At 34.4% G+C, this 23,692-nt stretch overlaps 2 long non-coding RNA genes across 2 annotated transcripts in view; both read left to right on the forward strand.

Annotated features, from left to right (window-relative positions):
- The window catches only part of LOC133849989 (uncharacterized), a 74,712-nt gene that overhangs the window by 24,836 nt on the left and 26,184 nt on the right, over window positions 1-23,692 (forward strand). The gene's annotated exons all lie outside the window — the stretch shown is intronic.
- LOC133849990 (uncharacterized) lies at window positions 5,872-8,875 on the forward strand. Its single transcript, XR_009895553.1, has 2 exons — window positions 5,872-7,516; window positions 7,584-8,875. It is a non-coding gene; the product is annotated as an uncharacterized LOC133849990 (long non-coding RNA).

Raw genomic sequence — 23,692 nt, forward strand, 5'->3', positions numbered from 1 at the left:
GCCAAAATTTGTTTGCTTATGAATTATTGATTGTTTATTAAATATTATTAGTCATTACATCCGTTTCTTTTTTTTTTAGTTATTATTGTAAATGAGCAGTAGCCGTTGCTAATAAAAACAAGTAAGAAAGTTACAGTCGAGTGTGCTCGACTGTGAGATACCCGCTACCCATTTTTAATAAAGGCAAAATATTGCGGTATCATTTTCAAAATATACCGAAAATACTAAAAAAATACTAAAAATATACCAAATGATATGTTTGGTATATCGATACAGCACACCATTCAAAATATACCATAGACGACACAATGTACCAGATTGTCACCCAAAGCAACTCAGACCCATAGTAAGTAGGCGTTTTTGCCCATACAAAAGTATTTCTTTAATAACTTCCACAATTTTTATCTGATCGCAACCAAATTTTCGGGAATCATAACTACTACAGTAATTATTGTATATACCAAAATTCGTAGCTCTAGCTTTAAAATTACACTTGTTATTCGATTTTTTTGATTTGCGGGGGCGGAAGTGGGCGTGGCAAAAATTTGAAACAAACTTGATCTGCGTGCAAACATAACAAATGCTGTCGAAAAAAAATTATAGCTCTATCTCTTATAGTCTCTGAGATCTAGGTGTTCATACGGACGGACGGACAGACGGACGGACGGACAGACGGACAGACGGACATGGTTATATCGTCTCGGCTGTTGACGCTGATCAAGAATATATATACTTTATAGGGTCGGAGATGCCTCCTTCTACCTGTTACATACATTTCCTGCCGGCACAAAGTTATAATACCCTTCTACCCTATGGGTAGCGGGTATAAAAAGAATATTGTATTGGATTATAATAACTGCCCTATAAAGAAAATTATGGAAATAATTATACCGTCATAATTCTAATTCATTTTTGAACAAATGGTTTTGTTTTTGTTATAAATAAATACTGATGTTAACTTTGAGTCATTGGACTTTAATAATGAAATTCTAGATTTTGTTCTGATTTCCGGAGACATGGGAGCATAAAATAAAGGGGGAGTTGTAATAGTTTTGGGGTCATAAAAACGTTTTATCTTATGACCATGGTTGGGTGGGTATAGACCAGGGTGTGGCAGTTAACATTTTATAAGACCACCCCTGCTTTTCTTAAATTTTGTCCGAATTTCAAAAGTGTGCCTGCATTTGTTTTGTTTATTAGATATTGGTAGTACTCCGATCGAGTTGTATTGTAGATTCGAGTCGGATTAGATTATTGACAAGAGGATCGACTCATGTGTTTGTTTTTTTTAGAATCAGGAGGGACTCTATAATAATAAAGTTTTCGTGGCTTCGTGTAAAGCATAGCAAAAACCCACCCCACAATCCCGAAAGAGCTAAGGGTTCAATGGGTCCCGCTCCGCTATATGCTTGCACGCGAGATGGTTGTGAATGATATTTGCAACCGTCTTCTCACATCCGGGGCTGACTATTCTTAGGAATTTTTGGCGCCCAATCGTGGGTCTGGCAACGCCATCATAAATGGTTGGCTAGCCCAACGTGAGACTGCCAACGTCACATAAATTTTTGGCTCCCAACGTGGGGCAGCAACAACTTTAGCATCGTGAAACAGCATCGGAACATCCGATACAGGTTTTTTGGCCTACTTTGATGGAAGTAGGGCAGAAGTAAAGTGTCTTCGATTCTGGACTTTGACTAATCTTACGTATGTGAAATTACTCGACCGAATCGCACTTTGCATCTTTTAAGGATTATCTTGTGTAATTCTGTTATCGATTATCGAGAGCCTTACATCCTTCAATACCAAGCTCGTTTGTTTTCGCTAGGTCTTATAAATTGTTGGAGCAATTTAAGTAATACCTCTTTATACATTTTCGGAATTCGAATATTTAAATCTTTGAATATTATCGACCAAAATTATCGGTATTGAGATTGCTTAATAGTTCAAATAATGTATTAGTTTCTAGTAATTTTTGCTCTTTTTTGGTATCGCATTGATGAAGATCGATTGTAACTCCGCTTTCTTCTGGAATACAATAGTATATGCATAGGCGTATCGTTGTCCGAAGAATACGAAGAAGCCTTCGATGTAATCAGGTATCAAAATGACAAAGTTTAGTTTCAATAGCCCATATTAATAATCCTCCACTGTTGAGTCGGAACAAAGTTTAAATTCCTTTTTATTTATGTCTCCCAAAAATGTCGATGGAAATCTAAATTTGAAATATGCCCGTTACACGTAGTTTTGAAGAACCTCAGCCACTGCCACCAGCAGAAGCGGCTGAAAATATTTGTCTTATTTGCAGTGAACACATGTCGGATACGCAACCTTGTGCGATAACTAATTGTGGTCATGTGTTTCACAAAAATTGTCTAGAAAATCGAATCAAAAGTATTAAAGAGTGTCCAAGTTGTTTGAAAAAGGTTAGTCATAACGAATGGAAAGTGGTTGTAGGAAATCATTCGCCTAATGCCAAACAGCAATCGCAATTGTCTACGCAACCAAATCCACCCGTAGTCTCGCAAATCGTTACACGTTCATTGCAACGTCAATTTGACGCCGCGCAAGCGTTGTCAGCTGCCGATGAAGAAGCGAGAAGTAATATCGATCAATCACACAGTACAAGTACTGAGAGGAATCCTCCACTTCGTAGTACGCCCAACAATCAGGGGGCCAGACCAAAAGTGCCTGCTTATGAAAGGGGAAATGCACCTCGAAGAAGAGGAAGACCATTTAGACCAGTACAGCCTTCGAGGCCAAATAATGGTCGTCGTAATATACAAACTCCAGAACCAGATATAGAATCAATCGTAAGAGAAACGGTGAGTCGAGTAATCGCTTCTATGAATAGTTCAGGTTTGATAGTAGCAACTGCAGCAGCAGCAGATCAAACCGTGGAAGGGTTATCGTCCAGCCAGAGAAGCTCACGTAACACCAATTTGGGTCCACTATTGACTACACATAAAATTGCTGATATGTTACAAAAGTGGGGTGTTCGTTTTGATGGTTCGTCGGAAGGTTTATCGGTTGAAGGATTTTTGTATAGAATGAACATTCTCACTCGAGAAAACTTAAACAATGATTTTCAATTATTGAACAAACATATTCACTTATTACTGAATGGAAAAGCCAGTAGTTGGTTTTGGCGTTTCCATCGAAGAGTTCAAACCTTCACTTGGGAAGAGTTTTGTGAAGAGTTAAGAGAGCAATATCGCGAGAGCCGTTCTGTCACTGAACTTCGAGAACAGATAAGAGCTCGTAAACAAAAAGTTGGCGAATCTTTTGATTCGTTTTATGAAAATATATGTAAGCTTATGGATAAGTTGTCGGTCAGTTTTCCAGAAGTCGAATTCGTGGAAATGATTCATCTGCTAATCTGCTAACAGATATGAAAGACAGGTTATTGTTTGAGAAAGTCTCTTCTATATCCGCTTTACGTCGTCTGGTACAAAAACGGGAAAATTTTCTACAGGAAGTTGGAAAAAATCGGTCAGTATCTTTTAAGGCCAAAGAAACTTCTCGAGTTTATGCTGTTGAAGAAACTGCTCCCGAAGAAGAATCTAGTTCTGAGGTCGAGGCAGAGATAGCTGAAGTAAAGCGAGGAACTGCTTCTAAAATTAGTTTGTTGGAACTGTGAAATCCCCGGACACATCTGGGAGAATTGCTTAAATGAGCGTAGAGTTTTTTGTTACGGATGCGGTACTCCTCAGGTATACAAGCCGAATTGTCAAACCTGTAAACAGAGGTCGGAAAACCGTCAATCCGGGGCATTCAATGCAGGAAGGATGTCCCGACAGTAGAGATAGATAATAAAATTGAACCTAAGATTAGAGAAAATGAAGGATACATCGGTGATGAACGCACGATGTTAAGATTTTTACCTTACCATGAAAGATTAAGGAATTATAATTTAGTAAGAGATAGAATTTTTAGAACACATTTAGTTAAGAGCCGTCGTAATACCTTACGTATGCGAAAATATTATAGAAAAATAAAGAAACAAAAGAAACTGGTTATCTCAACAGTTTTTCAAAATGAGTCGGATCGACGTAGTTACGCGAAAGTCGCGTTCCTAACTTTTAGCGAATTTGGTTTGCTCGACACCGGAGCCAACATTAGTTGCATTGGATCGTCGCTAGCATTAGAAAATTTTTCTGATTTACCAAATTTTAAACCCATTAAATCGCAAGTGCGTACCGCAGATGCCAAACCACATCAGGTACTCGGAATTCTGAGAGTGAGCATGCAATATAAGAAGCAGCAAGAAGATATTGACTTGTATGTCATACCTTCTATAGCTCAGCGATTAATTCTTGGCATAGATTTTTGGCGTATTTTTGCATTAGCACCTGGAATTATTAGCTCTATTTCTGAAGAAGAAACTGAAAATATCGAATTTGAAGATCACTATCCATTGTCCGAATTACAATCTCGTCAACTGGAAGCGGTCAAAGCATTATTTCCGAATTTCGAAAAGCAAGGTCTCGGACGAACTGCGTTAATTAAACATCATATATATATTTCTGATGCTAAAGCGGTGAAGCAACGAAACTATCCAATTAGTCCAGCTGTAGAGAAGTTGATGTACAAGGAGATTGATCGTATGTTAGAGCTAGGAGTCATTGAACCGTCACAGTCAGCATGGAGCTCACCTATTCGTCTTGTGGTGAAACCAAATAAGGATCGATTATGTCTTGATGCGCGAAAACTTAACGAAGTAACGAAAAAGGATGCTTATCCCCTACAGAGCATTGAAGGAATATTCTCTCGTTTACCAAAAGCTAACTTAATTACGAAGTTGGATCTTAAAGACGCTTATTGGCAAATTGAGTTGTCTGATGAAGCCAAACCGTTAACAGCTTTTACTGTTCCCGGTCGTTCGCTGTTTCAGTTTACCGTCATGCCTTTTGGGTTATGTAATGCTCCATCCACAATGTGTCGATTGATGGATGACTTAATTCCACCAGACTTACGTTATTGTGTTTTTGGTTATCTTGATGACTTATGTATTGTCTCAGGCGATTTTGAGTCACATTTGGCAGTATTAGTGCGTATAGCTGATCAATTTAAAAAGGCTAATCTCACATTAAATATTTCAAAAAGCAAATTTTGTGTTACAACAGTAAACTATTTAGGATACGTTATTGGAAGCGATGGAATTTCTCCAGATCCAGAGAAAATATCCTGTGTCCAAAATTGGCCCACACCCAAAAACTTAAAACAAGTACGAGGTTTCCTTGGAGTTTGCGGATGGTACCGGCGCTTCATACAAAATTTTGCGGAAATTACCTTTCCCATCACTGAAGTGTTGTCCACTAAGAAAACTTTTAATTGGACCCCGGCAGCTCAGTCTGCAATGGATACGTTAAAAAATCTTTTAACATCATCCCCGGTTTTACAAAATGCCGATTTTAGTCGGAAATTTTATGTGCATTGCGATGCTAGTGACTATGGAATTGGAGCGGTGCTCATTCAACTGTCAACTTCTGGAGAAGAAAAGCCTATAGCATACATGTCAAAGAAATTATCTAAATCTCAGCGTAACTACAGTGTCACGGAACGAGAATGTTTAGCCGTCATTTTAGCAGTAGAGAAATTCAGATGTTACCTTGAATTACAGCCCTTTGAGATAATCACTGATCATTCTAGCCTCGTCTGGCTTATGAGACAGCAAAATGTATCTGGTCGATTAGCTCGTTGGATTTTTCGATTACAGGCTTTTAAATTCACAATTTCTCATCGGAAAGGAAAAGATCATATTATTCCTGACGCGTTGTCACGGATAGGTGAAGGTGATATAGATAGTTTAGAACTTGTGGGACCGGAAATTGATTTAGAATCGTCAGCGTTTCTCGAACGTTATTATCTAGATCTAAAATTGAAAGTTGAATCTCATGGTGAAAAATTTCCAGATCTTAAAGTTGTAGACAAATTCGTATACATACGAACGGATCCATCAACAGGAGATAATCTTCAAGATTCTCATTGTTGGAAGCTTTGGGTACCGGAGAGACTGCGAGAAGCTGTGATTTGTCAAGCACATGATAGTCTAAGCTCTGCACATGGTGAAATGCAAAAGACGATCGAAAGAGTGCGTCGTAATTTATTTTGGCCAGGTTTATCAAAAGACATTAGAGACTATATTAGGCAGTGTGATATGTGTAAGCAAACTAAAGCTTCAAATATGACACTACGTCCGCCTATGGGAGAGCAAAGCGTCTCTAGTCGACCATTTCAAAAGCTTTATATAGATATCTTGGGTCCTTATCCACGAAGTCGCAAAGGAAACATTGGTTTACAAATAGTTCTTGACCATTTTAGTCGCTACCATTGGCTATGTCCATTGAAAAAGTTCACTACGTCGTTAATAACTGAGTTTTTGTCACAAAGGATCTTTGCCGAATTTGGAGTTCCTGAAATTATAGTATCAGATAATGGTTCACAATTTAAATCAAACGAATTTGAAGCGTTTATGACAAAATTCGGTATTCGTCATGTTTTTACTGCATTATATTCGCCTCAGAGCAATGCAGCGGAGCGAGTGAATCGTTCCTTATTAGCCGCTATTCGTGCTTATCTTAAGTCGGATCAAACTGAATGGGATATGTATTTGCCAAGTATTTCATCTGCCTTACGTTCGTCGCTTCATCAATCCATAGGTTGTTCCCCTTACAAAGCATTATTTGGAGTAAATATGATTAATCACGGAGATGATTACAAGCTCTTAAAAAAATTGTCTTTGCTGGAGGAGTCTCCATATTTAGAAAGAGGTGATCAATTAGCTTTGTTGCGAGAAGACATTAAGAAAAGTAGTAGAGAAGCCTACGAGCGTAACGCCAGACAATACAATCTTCGATCCAATCCTGTCATTTATAAAGAAGGCCAAGAAGTATTTAAACGGAATTTCCATCTTAGTGATTTCAGTCAGAATTATAATAAAAAGCTAGGACATCAGTTCTCAAAATGTCGGATAAAGAAGAAAATTGGTAATTCTTTTTATCTACTAGAAAATCTACAAGGTAGAGAATTAGGAGTGTATCATGCGAAAGATATTCGAATCTAATTCCCATCTAATCTGCCTTTGTATGACTCGTGAGATTATCTGGTGGGTGTAATGGTCGCAAATAAAAAAATTGGGCGTAAAATCTCTTTCTTCTTGAGATTTTAAATTTGCCGCGCAAAGTTATCGAAGACACAAACCATGGCACGATAAAGGGACAATACACCTCTGCCAATTAAATTTCCTCTCCGTGGTGAATTGTCTAGCGAAAGATCGTAGGAGAAGGAGGCGAGCTTTGTCACTTTGGCAACGACAGCTCTCATTCTTTTCTTATTGGACTACGATCAGAGACGGATGCATTCTGGGTTGATGCTGTTTAAAAAAAAAAAAAATTTTAAACACATGCATCACCAGAAAAGAAGAAATACATAATCTGTTATTATCATCAGCATCCATCGATGCTTTTTTGCCTTGAGCAAAATAGATACACCAGCTCGTTACGCTTGCTACGTAAAGGTAATTATTTCTATGAAATAATGAAATTTTACATTGGTCCTAACTTCGTATTTTTTCTCATATGTAGATTGTGAAAATTCGTCTAAGCCGTCATTATTTTCTAATTAAATAATACGGATAGACAAAATTCTACACCTATAGTGGATTTGAATTCCACAATTCCGGCGCATGTTAGTCAGCGGAGGCCGACTATTTCGTGCCGGAAGCCTTTTTATATTTCTGGTCTGCCGCCTGCAGAACCAAAAAAACAACAACAGTGAAGTGCAGTGCATCTCTGGGCAGATCACTCTTGCACCACTGTGCCGAGCCGCGCAAGGCTCTTGTACCAGAATCGTCACTTCTCTCGTTTGCCGCTTCTATCGTTCGCCGTCTCCACTCAGCAGCAGCAGCATCAGCAGCAGTGCAGTGCCAGTGCCAGTGCTAGTGAAGATGTGTAGTGCAAGTTTGTGAATAATAGTATGACAAAAAATAAGTTTGTTAAAATTAAAAGGTCATACAATAGTTGTACACAGAGGCAATAGTAAAAGGGGTAAAAGCCCAAATAAAAAGCAAAAAGATTTGCATTTGCCGTCAATATATTAAAACAATTTAGTTGCCATACATATAAAATAATAAGTAACGAAAAAGATAACGAAAAGTAAAGAGAAATATCAATTGTAATTTGGCACTTATTTTTTTTTGCGCTATTTTTTTTGGTTTGCTTTGCTTTGTTGGCCATTATTGCCCTAGGCCTTAAAGGGTATATCCAACGTGAAACACAATAATTAAAAAAAATATATATAAATAAATAAATAATGCAAATATAATCTCATACATAATAACAAGCCACCATAAAACCCTGTGCAAAACAATAATAATTATAACAATGTGTGTGTATGTGAACAACCAAACAAAAGAATATACCCTATAAGGTATATAAACAATCATTTTTATCATCATCATTAAAATCATCATCATCATCAACATCATCATCACCAACAGCAACAACATCATGAAGGCCTTCGTCGTGGAGTTCTGTCGGGTAAGTTTTCAGTCCGAGTGTCCGAAATAAAAATACATAAAAGAAGTTTTATAACATAAATATTCGTACATATGTAATTACATACATACATACATACATATGTTGGTGCCTGTTCGGCCACGCAGCAGCTGCCCACAGTTTTGCTGGCATTGTATTTTTCATACTTCTTCGCAGTTGCGAAAGCTCCCAAACAGCATATGAGCTGTCGGCTGATACCCTAACTTTTGGGTCAGGCCTATACCTTTTTAGTACTGATTTGCTTCCGCCTATATTGTTACTATTATTATTGTTTGTTGGTACAGCACAGTGGTTTAAACATGATTTACAATTAAATAAATGCACATCAAAAATAAATATGATAAATTAAATAGAGAAAAATAAATAAATAAAAATAAATATTAAATATGAATTAAAAACAAATAAATAAAAAGTCAATATTAAATTTGATAAAAATTTAAATATATAAAAATTAAATAAACAAAACAAAAAAAAAATGATTTAAAATTAAATAAATAAAAAGTCAATATTAAATTTGGATAAATAAAAATATAAAAAGTAAAAATAAAATGAAATAATAAAAATTAAAAATAAAATAATAAAAAAATTAAAAATAAAATAATAAAAATTATAAATAAAATAAATAAAAATTAAATAATAAATAGGATTTAAAAATAAATAAAAATTAAAGATAAATAAATATTTAAAAATAAATAAATAAAAATTCAAAAATGATTTCATAATAAATACAGCATAAATAAAAAGTGGTTGAAATATTAAAAATCAATAAATAAAAATAAAAATAAATATCAAAAATAATTAAATAAAAAAAAAATTGTTTCACAATACAATAAAAATAAAATAAATATTAAAAATACAAAATAACGATTTGAGAAGAAAATAAAGATTTTAAAGTAAAAACAGTAAATTTAATAGAAAACCTCATGAATCTGTTTGCTAAAGCGCGCATCCAAAAATAGTTGCCAAAATTTGTTTGCTTATGAATTATTGATTGTTTATTAAATATTATTAGTCATTACATCTGTTTCTTTTTTTAGTTATTATTGTAAATGAGCAGTAGCCGTTGCTAATAAAAAAAAGAATATTGTATTGGATTATAATAACTGCCCTATAAAGAAAATTATGGAAATAATTATACCGTCATAATTCTAATTCATTTTTGAACAAATGGTTTTGTTTTTGTTATAAATAAATACTGATGTTAACTTTGAGTCATTGGACTTTAATAACGAAATTCTAGATTTTGTTCTGATTTCCGGAGACATGGGAGCATAAAATAAAGGGGGAGTTGTAATAGTTTTGGGGTCATAAAAACGTTTTATCTTATGACCATGGTTGGGTGGGTATAGACCAGGGTGTGGCAGTTAACATCTTATAAGACCACCCCTGCTTTTCTTAAATTTTGTCCGAATTTCAAAAGTGTGCCTGCATTTGTTTTGTTTATTAGATATTGGTAGTACTCCGATCGAGTTGTATTGTAGATTCGAGTCGGATTAGATTATTGACAAGAGGATCGACTCATGTGTTTGTTTTTTTTTTTAGAATCAGGAGGGACTCTATAATAATAAAGTTTTCGTGGCTTCGTGTAAAGCATAGCAAAAACCCACCCCACAATCCCGAAAGAGCTAAGGGTTCAATGGGTCCCGCTCCGCTATATGCTTGCACGCGAGATGGTTGTGAATGATATTTGCAACCGTCTTCTCACATCCGGGGCTGACTATTCTTAGGAATTTTTGGCGCCCAATCGTGGGTCTGGCAACGCCATCATAAATGGTTGGCTAGCCCAACGTGAGACTGCCAACGTCACAAGCTATTTGTTTGTGGAGTTCCTGTTCGTCATTTATGTCTACTGCTCGTTTTGTACATTTTAAGAATTTTATATTTTTCGTGTCTTTAAAACTGTCTATTATAATACATTGTACTTTATAGTAAATGGAATCTGGTACTTCTGAATATATGCCAATAGTTCCCCTATTAATATTGTTTAAGAGTTTCTGTTCTATTTCTAAATTGTCGTCTGCTGGATTAATTTCAATAATTTTTCTGCCTTTATTTTTAATTATACTGTCTGTTGCTAAATATGTGATAATGATTTGAGTCATCTGTTATATAAAAATCTATTGGTTCGTTCTCGTTTGCTGAGTGAATTGTGTCTGTCAATGCTAAATTTGATTCATTAATACTGAGGAAATCCGCTACTTTGTTATTTTTTCCTTTTAAATATTTGATATCACAATCAAATTCTTGTAGTTTCAATATCCACCTTTGATGTTTGTCCTTGAGGTCTTTCCCTTTGTATTTTTTATTTAGATACATAATTGGTTGGTGATCAGTTATAATTGTAAATTGTGTGCCATATAGGTAATGCCTAAAGTAGTCTACGGCATACACAATTGCCAGAAATTCTTTATCTGTCGCGCTGTATTGCTTTTCGTGTTTGTTTAGGGTCCTAGATACGAATGCTATTGGCTGAGTTTGCTGTGATAACACTGCTCCTATTGCAAAATCACTCGCATCTGTCGTTAATGTAAAAGGTTTATCGAATTCTGGGAATTTCAAAATTGGATGTGAGCTTATAAGTTCTTTTAAATTTTCAAAAGAATCTATAAATTCTGGGTCATTTTTATTAATATTATTTCCTTTTTGTAAATATTTGATCATAGGGTATGCAATTCTTGAGTAATCTTTTATGAACTTTCTATAAAAACCAGTCATGCCTAAAAAACCTTTTAGTTGTTTTTCTGTTTTTTATACCCGCTACCCATAGGGTAGAAGGGTATTATAACTTTGTGCCGGCAGGAAATGTATGTAACAGGTAGAAGGAGGCATCTCCGACCCTATAAAGTATATATATTCTTGATCAGCGTCAACAGCCGAGACGATATAGCCATGTCCGTCTGTCCGTCTGTCCGTCTGTCCGTCCGTCCGTCTGTCCGTCTGTCCGTATGAACACCTAGATCTCAGAGACTATAAGAGATAGAGCAATAATTTTTTTTCGACAGCATTTGTTATGTTTGCACGCAGATCAAGTTTGTTTCAAATTTTTGCCACGCCCACTTCCGCCCCCGCATATCAAAAAAATCGAATAACAAGTGTAATTTTAAAGCTAGAGCTACGAATTTTGGTATATACTATAATTACTGCAGTAGTTATGATTCCTGGTTTGGTTGCGATCAGATAAAAATTGTGGAAGTTATTAAAGAAATACTTTTGTATGGGCAAAAACGCCTACTTACTAGGGGTCTGAGTTGCTTTGGCCGACAATCTATGGTATATATTGAATGGGGTACTATATCGATATACCAAACATACCATTTGGTATATTTTTAGTATTTTTTTTAGTATTTTCGGTATATTTTGAAAATGATACCGCAATTTTTTGCCTTTATTAAAAATGGGTAGCGGGTATCTCACAGTCGAGCACACTCGACTGTAACTTTCTTACTTGTTGGGATTGGAATAGCTAAAATATCTTGTATCTTTTTTGGATTTGGTCGAATTCCGTCTTTACTGAGTACATGTCCTAAAAATTCTGTATCTTGTTTCATAAATGAGCATTTATTTACTTGTATTTTTAATCTATGTTCTTGGAGTTTTTTAAAAAATTTTTCTAAAGCATGTTTGTGTTCTTCGAGCGTTGTTGAGAATATTAAAATGTCGTCTAAGTAGACTACACATATTTTGTTTATGTAATCTCTTAAAACATCATTCATTAATCTTTGAAAAGTTGCTGGTGCGTTTTTTAGTCCGAATGGCATTCTAACGTATTCATAAAGTCCTAATGGTGAAACAAATGCTGTCTTCTCTATGTCTTCTTCAGCCATCAAGATTTGATGATAACCTTTTGCTAAGTCCAATGTACTGAAATATTGAGCCCTACCAAGTTTGTCTCATATTGAGTCCATGAGAGGTAACGGATATTTGTCTGGTATTGTTACATGATTTAATCGACGATAGTCTACACATAATCTATATTTTTGTACTCCTGAATTATCTATTTTCTTTGGCACCATGCATATAGGTGAGCTGTATTTACTTCTGCTTTTTCTTATTATGCCGTTTCTTTCCATTTCTAAAATTTGTTTTCGAATTTCTTTTTCATATTTTGGAGAACACCTGTAAATTTTCGAATTGATCGGTTGGTCCGTTATTGTTCTTATATTGTGTACTACTGTATTTGTATTTGTCAATTGGTCGCCTTCTTTATAGTATAACTTGTTAAATCTTTTGTTTAGATTGGTAATAATTTCTTTTCTTCTAAATTTAAATCTGTTAAATTAAAGCTTTCAATTTCACTTACTTCCAAAACACAAGCCTCTTCAGGATGCTTGGAATGGAATGGAATTTCAGCATCATTTATCAGTTTAATTGTTTTCTTCTTGAAATCAATAAATTGAACGTTTCTTTGGATGAAGTCCATACCCAATAGAAAATCATATGATTTATCCAGGGTAAAGCCACCCATCTTGAACGAACTTGTGGAGAATATTGAAATTCTCTTGGTGCTTCTGTCATAACTAAGTAATTATTAGTTTCAAACTTTGCATTAATTGTATGAATTGTTTTTGAATATTTTTCAATTATTTTGTACAAATTTTCCTGCACTCTATTTGTGTTTAATATACTAATTGTGGATCCAGTATCTAACAAAAAAGTAAATTTACAATCTTCAATTGTTCCTTCTATTAAAATTTTTCTTTCATCCGAGGCTACTGGGTAAAAAAACTTTAGGGATTTCACTTGTTGTACTTTTATTATCCTCATCAATTATATTATCAACACTCATTGCCTCTGGGGGATTCTGTCTAACATTTTGACTTTCATTTTTATTGTAATTATTATTTGGATATTGATGTGGATTATTGTTAGTATTCTGATTTTGTTGATTATTGTTATAGTTATGATTGTATTGTGGATTAGTATTGTTATTCCTATTTTGTTGTTGATTGTTATATTGTCTCCTAGTATTTTGACTTTTTGGAAAATTGCCATTATTATTGTTGTTTTTATTATTATTATTGTTGTTATTATTATTATTATTGTTATTATTATTATTATTTCTTTGATCAATATTGTTATCTGAGTCATTCTCGGTGTTTTACAAATTAACAATCTTTGATTTAAATTTCCAAAATTTAGACCGATATATTTAGCAATTTCATTTCTAACCATTTGCACTGTTGTTAATGGCATTAGCGAGACTGCCATGGAGCCTGCAGCTAATTCTTTTATTCGTTGAATCAATAGTGAACTTAATATATTTACTAAGCTTTCATTATTTTCAAATACAGCAAAGTCTGTTATTTCTTCCACTATGTACCTTACCTTAATATCTAAATCTTTAATAGATGTCACTCTGAGATTGTTGATCTTCCTAGTCAAACCCATTTGGTCCATTCTTGGCCGGTAATGATGTCGCAATTTCTCCTTACATTCCTCCCACGTTGTCGGTGTGTTGATGGTGAGAACTGTTCTTGCCTGTCCTTGAATATTCGTGTTGAATATAACGCTGAAAACCTGATCCGCATCATCTGCATATTCCTGCATAATCTGGTCCACTGAAGCAATGAATCCATGGAGAGTACCATCTTGTCCAGGAAATGTTGGAAGATATCGAGTTTCCTTTTCAATCTGGTTTCTAGCTCTTGTTCTTGAGTTCGCATTTGGTAGTTGCATTTGTTGAACAACAATTTGAGTGAGAGCCTGAATGCAATTCCGCATTTCGTTTATATTTTCGTTTTCCATTTTAAAGTTTATATATTTTTTTTTTTTTTAGATTTGTTAGTTTAGTTGCACAATTATGACTTTGTCCCTTTTATGCCACTATTGTTTTACACTTTTTCACTTTTGGCGATAATTGTTATGCCTTTTCAGCTAAGTTCAAATATCACTTCTTAGTGTGTGTTTTGTTTTTATACCCGCTACCCATAGGGTAGAAGGGTATTATAACTTTGTGCCGGCAGGAAATGTATGTAACAGGTAGAAGGAGGCATCTCCGACCCAATAAAGTATATATATTCTTGATCAGCGTCAACAGCCGAGACGATATAACCATGTCCGTCTGTCCGTCTGTGTGTCTGTCCGTCCGTCCGTATGAACACCTAGATCTCAGAGACTATAAGAGATAGAGCTATAATTTTTTTTCGACAGCATTTGTTATGTTTGCACGCAGATCAAGTTTGTTTCAAATTTTTGCCACGCCCACTTCCGCCCCCGCAAATCAAAAAAATCGAATAACAAGCGTAATTTTAAAGCTAGAGTTGCGAATGGTTTATACAATAATTACTATAGTAGTTATGATTCCTGAAAATTTGGTTGCGATCAGATAAAAGTTGTGGAAGTTATTAAAGAAATACTTTTGTATGGACAAAAACGCCTACCTACAAGGGGTCTGCGTTGCTTTGGCCGACAATCTAGCACATTGTGCCGTCTATGGTATATTTTGAATGGTGTACTATATCGATATACCAAACATATCATTTGGTATATTTTTAGTATATTTTTTTTAGTATTTTCGGTATATTTTGAAAATGATACCGCAATATTTTGGCTTTATTAAATTTGGGTAGCGGGTATCTCACAGTCGAGCACACTCGACTGTAACTTTCTTACTTGTTTGTTTTAACTTTTTCACTTTCGATAACACTTGTTATGCCTTTTCAGCTAGTTCAAATGTTACTTCTTAGTGTGTTATTAATTTATCCGTCCGTTCAGACCGGCTGCGCCAGTTATATATGTTTGACATATATATACATGAGTTGTATTTTCAATAAATAAGAATTTACACAGTGCTGTAGTGCTGAACTGGTTTATTCAGAGAATTGATACAAACTGAAGTTAAGCTGTGCAAGAAGTGCTATTTTATACTTGGATTTTGGCGGCAGCCAAACCGTCTGAGTTGTTTATAATTACGTTAGCATATTCTGACTTTGGAGTTGTGGTTAGTGTTTATATTGGGACTTGGGTTGAGATTCGTTATTGGTTTCAGTTGCAAGAGATTGCAAGCTTGGTTGTTTATGTTTACGTTAAAGAAGCTAGCAGTCCCAGTTTGGGTTATTAGTTTATAGTGGAAGCTTGAATGTTTATGTTTACATAATTGACGATCGCAATCCCGATCTAATGGAATGCTTTGTATGTGTTAGTGTTGGGTAAGTGGTAAGTGGTGACAAATGAGATGGGGAAGTGGTAAGTGGTGACAAATGTATAACTTGCGCTAGCTGCTTGTTAGTGAGGCAACTGCACGTTGCAAAACTTCATATGCATACACATACTAATATAGGCGAGCATGTAGATACATACACGCATACATAGAAACGAAAGCAGAGCGCAACGAAATACGTCCGTGCTCATCGCTCCGCATTTGATCTGCGACTGAACTCAGCGCTGCGCGCTGCATGATACAATAACACAAGGTAGTCTCGTCGGCAAAAGCTATCCGTTATCTATACCATACATAAGTGCGAGTGAAACGACTGCGCCTAGTGAGTGCGAAAGAATCGACAGTAGAGCTTTGTGATTAACCCTTAAATGGCGCATATGGTTTAATTGTTCCACTGTATTAAAAAAGAGTTGAAATGTTTTTATAATTTAATTTTTTACAGTTTAGAAATTGATAGTAATCGTTATTTTTGTTTTTGATTACTAATTATTTTGTTCAGGTTTTTAATTCTATCATAAAGTTCAAATATATATATAATATAATTGCAATCTGACATTTTTGCCTTGCGCAAGGTTTAATATTTAGAGAAAAGATCGTCCGCATACAACCTTTCCCCTCAACAAGCACGAGCGCACTGAGCGATAACGGCTCGAAGCCGAACGAAAAGGCACACGACGAGACTACCTTGTATAATTGTATCATGGCGTGCTGCGTTAGAACTTCGAATTTTCGAATGAGCCGAAGAGGCTCGGTGTTCGAATCGCAGCGCACGGCCCGACTGGGGTTGCAATAATAGTGTTTTTGATAATAAAAAAAATTGTACTGGGCGAAGCATCTATGTATTGTATGGTTAGTGCTTGGAACTTTTTTCACGCAGCGGCAAACGACTTGGGTAAAGTTCGAACAGCTGTGTTCAAGCTTTAAAAGCTCGATAGCTTCAAAAGCTTGCAAATTTTCCACGCACGTGGTTATTTTTGCACTTGGAAAAACTCGATTTTTCACAATTTTAAGAGTGCCAATGTCACTGAAATATTCGCACTTTGTTGCATTTATGCTCCCACACAGGAAACTCTAAATTCCGTCTCTGTCGGTAGTGTTTTTGCAGGTTTTTATGGTTCTCACACGGAGCACACACGGAGGCACGTCTGTTCAGTTCAAAACCTATACATGGTGAGCAGTGTGTGCTCATCACGTATATATGTATTGGATGCATATATTTCAGTTTGCATAATAGGTAATAACTATGTTATTACAAAAAGTCTCATCCGATATCAATTCGCTCGCTCTCGCAGTCGCAGTCGGACGTGTTTTTTTTCTTCCCTCTTAAACTTTGTGATTTTTCATTGAATTTCATATTTATTTACAATTAATTTAACATTAATTTTACTCTCTCACTTGTGTTTAACTACAGATCGTTAAATCGCTGTGTGCTTTCTTGTATTTATATATAAAATATAACAACAAATTGTGTGGTCAAACATTGCTTTGATTTGTTAGCAAAACAATTCTGTTTTGATTGCCGCTGCAGTTTGATTTTGTATTTTTGTTTACTTTCGCGCTCTTCTTTTTTTCACTTGCTATTCTTTGCGCTCAACGCTGTTACAATAGTTAACTCTCCCTCTCTTGGTGTTGTTGTTGGCTATCGTCTATCTTGCGTCTCGCTCGACCCGCGCTTTACTCTCAGTGCTTGTGCTTTGTGCTCTCAACGCTCTTTAGAATAGTAACTCTCCCTCTCTTGGTGTTGTAGTTGGCTATCGTTCTTCCTATCTTGCGTCTCGCTCGACCTGTGCATACTCTCTGTGTCTTGTGCTCTTCGTAAGTACAGATCATATTAGTTTGCAATTAATTTATCTATTTTGATTTATTTTTTTTCTTCTTTTAAATTTTTTAATTGGTTTAATAATCTTTGTTTTAGCAATAGGTTAGTCTGTTATAACAAGAAATGCTGGGTGCCAGTTTAAAGATATATATTTAGTTTAAAGATATATATTTAGGGGCTTTAAAAAACCTCTCCGATAGCTTTTCTGCCTTGGATTCTGGGTTTAAGAGTATGAAGCTCTTGACCGAGTCTCCGAAGCGTAAAAAGGCCAATACGCGTCTGTTGATTACCCCAATCGAGCTTTCTGTCTCAGTGGATGTTCCAAGTCGTTAACTCGAAGCGTAGATCCGCGTCATAACCAGCATTTATGTCTTTGGAGAATATGACGGTATCTAATGGTCATGATGTTGCCGATTTATTTGCGGACTTTTTCCAAACGACATATTCTGTCCCAAGCTCTCAAAATTCCTTTTCTTATCCTTATTAGTTAAATTCATCTAATTGTATTTTTGGTCCTTTAATTACTGAAAGCTCTATTTTAACAGAACTATTGGCTATAAAACCTGTTTTTTTCGGCAGGTCCGGATGGAGTACCTAGTTGTGTGCTAAGGTATTGTGCTGGTAGTATCTGTAAACCGCTTTTTAAATTGTTTGAATTATCCGTTAACTCATGTTCTTTTCCTAAAATCTGGAAAAAATCATACATTATACCTATCCTAAAAAAAGGGAGTAAATCTAAAGTTCAAAATTATCGCGGTATATCTAAATTGTCTGCGATTCCGAAAGCATTTGAAAAAATTATAACTTCTCAACTGCAACATCTGTGTAAATCTATAATTTCACCTTACCAACATGGGTTTGTGAAGTCTAGATCCACTTCTACTAACATATTGGAGTTCTCTTCTATTGTAATTAAAGGATTCGAGAAAAGAATGCAAACGAATTTCATTTACAGTGATTTTAGTAAGGCTTTTGACTCTGTTAATCATCACCTCTTACTGTGTAAGCTTAATGCTTTAGGGTTTCCTCATAGACTAATTGAGTGGATATCCTCATACCTTTCCAACAGAATTCAGAATGTTTATTATAATGGTTTTGAATCTAAATGTGTCCAAGTCACTTCTGGTGTGCCCCAGGGCAGTCATTTGGGTCCTCTATTGTTAACTTTGTTCATAAATGATCTTCCTTCTGTTATTGAGCATTCCCGTGTACCTATGTACGCCGATGACGTTAAGCTTTGCCTGACATTTAATGATAGTCTTGCGAGCTCACTGTTACAATATGACCTTAATCGTCTAGAATCTTGGTGCAGAGTAAATATGTTACATCTCAACTGCAATAAGTGTAAGTTTATGACCTTTTGTAGGGGTTCTTCCCAGTTAAATAACTATATGTTATATGATACTCCTCTTGAGCGAATTAAAGGTGTGAATGACTTAGGGGTTCTGCTTGATGCAAAACTAAAATTCGATAAACATATTCTATCTGCTGTAAATAGGGCCATGGGTGTTCTGGGATTTATAAAACGCTGGTCGAAAGAGTTCAATGATCCCTACATCACTAAGACTTTATACGTCTCACTGGTTCGTCCTATCCTTGAGTACGGATCTCTTGTCTGGAATCCCCAGTATAGGGTTTATCAAGATAGGATTGAATCGGTGCAGAAACAATTCTTATTTTTTGCTCTTCGTAGTTTAAATTGGAATCCTAATATTAGATTACCACCGTATCGCAGTAGACTTTTATTATTAAACCTTCCTTCTCTTTCTGACCGCAGAACTATGCAAGGTGTTGATTTTATACAGAGACTAATTAATGGTGAAATAGACTCTTTGGAGCTGTTAAGCCAATATAGTTTTGCAGTTCCTGTCAGGATCACTAGGAATTTTCTTCCTCTTCTCATTTCACGTAGATCTACTAACTTTGCTTGCCATAATCCCTTCCGTATTCTGTGTGTGAACTATAATAATCTCAATAACGTAGTTTGCTCTAGTAAATCTATTCCTATGCTTAAAACCTTATTACAATATTAGCTTATTTATCGAGTATTTAATTGTTATTTATCTTATTATACATATATTATAACATATTTTTAATTTAATTTAATTAGCTGTCCAGCGTCTTTTAATATTTATTCGCGGTTTTCGTTTAATGCATGCTGTTCACAAATTTATTTTGTTTTGTCCGCGCGTCAACAAGCCCGTCGCTGGGCTACTTGATGGTACTGCCGTTAGTACGTCAACGTCCAAATAAAGTATAACATATATATATAATTAGATGTTCGCGGTGCACGAACAGTAAAAAAAATAAAACACAAGGATTTATTTTTGTTTACTTAATAGACTACTTTATTTTTATTTATAAGCTCGCGGGCTACGCGTCTTAAGTGAGGAAAGTGTCTTTAAAAACTAAACTCACAATATGCTGAGCTCTAACATGAAAGTTCTTATTACGACTTAGGGCTAACATACGTGTGATGTTTTGTGTTTGTGTTAGTGCAGTAATGCTGAGTCCTCAAGTTGCAAATGGAAAATTTTAATGGACTTTGGATTTTTTGGAAGTGGCACGATCGCCAATGTAATAGGATCTTTTTGTTTGTGACAGTTGGTGCCGTCGCGACAAATGTTTATGTTTATGATATGATTTGTAGGAAAGAATTTGGAAGATAGGGGAATAATTATGAGTGTTTGTCATGTACGAGAAATTATTCTGGTGGTGGATATATTACTCCCCTAACCTATAGAGGTTAGCTTGTCCTCAAGCGTTTAGTTCGGGGTACATAAGTGGGACTGGAATTTCAATATTATCTGTTTCAGCATTAACACTTATGTCTGTGTCATGTGTTCTTACAAATTCTTGTGTTATTATGTTGAATAGTGTTTTAATTTTCTTATTCACTAAGTTGTAATCATAATTATTGGATATTTATAATTATTGTTTTCTCTATTGTTATACATAATCATTTCTTTTATTTCAATGTGTGATAGTGGTTCTATTTTAGTTACATTGTATTCTGTAAACATAATAGTTGTAAATTGTTGCGCTCTATTTGAAATTTTAACATTTTTTAATTCAATGGTTCAATTAAATATTTTTATTATTTTATCTTTTTCGATGTATATTTCTAAATCATTACATTTTTGATTTAGTTTGGTTCTGGTTAAGTTCCAGGTTATTATGATGTTTGGTTCTACTATTTGTATAAATTCTTGTTTACGATATTTATTAAAGGTGTTTGCACCTTTAAGTTTTTGTTTTATTATATTAGTTATGCATTGGTCATTTATGATCTTTTTAGAGATTGAATTCGAAGCAAAGTTATTGTGTAAATAAAATTTTCCTTCAACACTTTCATTGATGATTTGTCCATTCTTATCTGGGTAAGGGATTACTTGGAAAGTTTTGGTTTCAAGATTACTCAATGGAGTATGGGACATGATAAAAATTTCATTTGTAAGTGTACTGAACCAAGCAGAAGTTTTAATATTCATCAACTTTTCGTGATTAATGTGATCTATTTGATCGTGTTTAAGTAATTTTGGATTAAATATTCCTAAGCGAGTTCATTGTAGGCTTAGTTCGATGTCTTCTATATATTCGGTAAAATGTTCAATGTTAAAATTAATGAATTTAATTGTTTTCTTCTTCCAAAATTTTGCTTTGATTATTTATAATATTAATACCTTGATTAAATGTATTTATAAAATCATTAAGATTATTTGCCTGAATTGAATTATGGGCAATAATGTTAATTTGGTTTTCAAATTGTTTCTTATCTTCTTCATCTAACGTGCCAAAAGGAATTTAATTGATGATCCTATGAAATCGAATAAACCTCGTTTAGTACGACTTGTTATTCTGATACCTGCCATTTGCTTTTCTAATTTATTCATTTAATATTTTATTTGGGGGTACTTGTTAAAGATATGGCTTTGAGTTAATAATAAATCAAAAGAGTTCTCTATTTGTGTTACGTTTATAGTTAAGCAATGATGTTCGAAGGATATTGGTAAATTAATTGTTCCTGACTCAAATAGGATGAATCCTTGATCATTTTGAATGGGATTTACTTCGACTTGTTGAGTGTTTACAGTTGTACAAATAGTTGACAATATGAGTAACATCAGCAATTTAGGATGTTTCATCATTCGGGCTGGAATTAACATATTTACTTTTGTTAATTATTTTCTTCTTTTTATACTTCGATCTATAGTGTGTAACTTTTCTACCTCTATTAGTTTCTTCGTAATGTTTTTCATCGAGCTTTTTAATATTACCTGTCTTTTTGAAAGGATTTGTTGTTTTTTATTTAACCAATGGAGCTTGTCTAAATCGTGTATCTACTTCAAAATCACTTCTGTTTTTATTGAGGTTATTTATTTGATTTACTTTATTCTCTTGCGAGTTATATTCAGGGGTTCCTGCACAAATAAAAATATCTGCTGGAGTTCTATTAGTTGCCTTATGTTTTGTTTTATAATTATAAGTATATAATATTCTTTCAAACTTTGTTATTTTATTCTCTATATTATCGTCGCTTCCTATTATTCTTAACTTTTCATTTATAGTTTTATGAAACCTTTCTATATCTGATATTCCTGTTTTACTTGTTGTTATGTTAATTTTTATGCCTTCTTCTTGTAATCAAATTTGCAAAGCCGCACTGATGAATGCTGAATCTTTGTCTGCTTTTATCTCTATGGGTTTTCCCATTTCATTGAAAACTTTTAGTAAAGCTCTTTTAGCTTCTAACCAATCTCTACTTTGAACTTCAACTAATGTTGTGAATTTAGAATAAACATCTATACAAGAAAGAAATTGTTTCTTATCTATCATATAAAATCTATAACATATTTATCCCTAACATTAAGTACTTCGGGTGTTATCTCGAACGTGAGTTTTGTATCTCTATGTTCGGTTTTAGCTATGTTGCAAATTTCACATTCATTAATTAGATTTTGTATTAGTTTTTGGTAATCAGGGTAATAATATTTTTCCTTAAACCAATTTATTGTTTTTTCTATACCTGGATGTAACAATTTTGTATGTGTTTTAAAATTAATTCTTTAAACTCTGCTAAAGTTTGTAAGTCAATTAATTTTAAGCTTGTTTTCATTATTTTAGTTATATTACTTGGATTTGTTATTTCTAAATAAGCTCTTTGGAAAATTGGAAAATCTATTTCATTGTGAAAATAGACAATACTCTTTTTCGAGCAAAGATATTCCTTTATCATATCTTTAGCATATTGATTATTCATTTCCTTATAAGAAATTTTTATGTTAAGTTTATGAAAATAGTGGTTTGTTTCAACTTTATTATCGTCACCTTTTATGAATTCTATTTGTCTGTTAAAGTAGTTTAAAGGTCTTTCGGTTATTGGTATGTGATATTGACTGTCCTCTTGAGCACTATGTATTGTTGCTCCTGTGCTAATTGCATCTTCTCCTAAGAAATTCTCTTCTATTTTTATACGTGAAAGTGCATCTGCTACGTTATTTTCTTTTCCTGGTAAATACTTGATTTGATAATCGTATTCGTGTAATCGGATTTTCCATCTTTGTAATTTCATGTTTGGTTCTTTAATGTTACTGAGCTAAACTAGTGGTTTGTGATCGCTTAGGATCTGGAATTTTCTACCGAATAGGTAAGAACGGAAATATTTGGTTGCCCACACGATAGCTAATAGTTCTTTCTCTATAGCTGAATAGTTTGATTCGTGTTCGTTTAAAGTTCGACTTGCATAGCAAATGGGTTTGTGTTCCTGTGATAGAACGGCGCCTATAGCGAAGTTGCTAGCATCTGTAGTCAATGAGAATGGTTTCTCGAAATTTGGATAAACTAGTATCGGATCGGACGTTATTAAAACTTTGAATTTTTCAAATGCTGACACATAAGTGGGATCTTTTATGTTTATGGTGGCGTTTTTCTTCAACTTTGTTGTCATGGGTTTTGCAATATTTGCGAAATTGGGTATAAATTTGCGATAAAATCCGCATAAACCTAGGAATGATTTGATTTCTTTTGGTGTCTTTGGTATTGGGAATTCAACAATTGCCTTAATTTTGTTTGGATTTGGTTTTATACCTTGCGTGGTGATTACATGCCCGAGGAAATCAGTTTCCTTCTTCATGAATTCGCATTTGTCTAATTGTAAAT

This window comes from Drosophila sulfurigaster, unplaced genomic scaffold, assembly GCF_023558435.1.
Source record: "Drosophila sulfurigaster albostrigata strain 15112-1811.04 unplaced genomic scaffold, ASM2355843v2 ctg69_pilon, whole genome shotgun sequence".
Classification (NCBI taxonomy): domain Eukaryota; kingdom Metazoa; phylum Arthropoda; class Insecta; order Diptera; family Drosophilidae; genus Drosophila; species Drosophila sulfurigaster.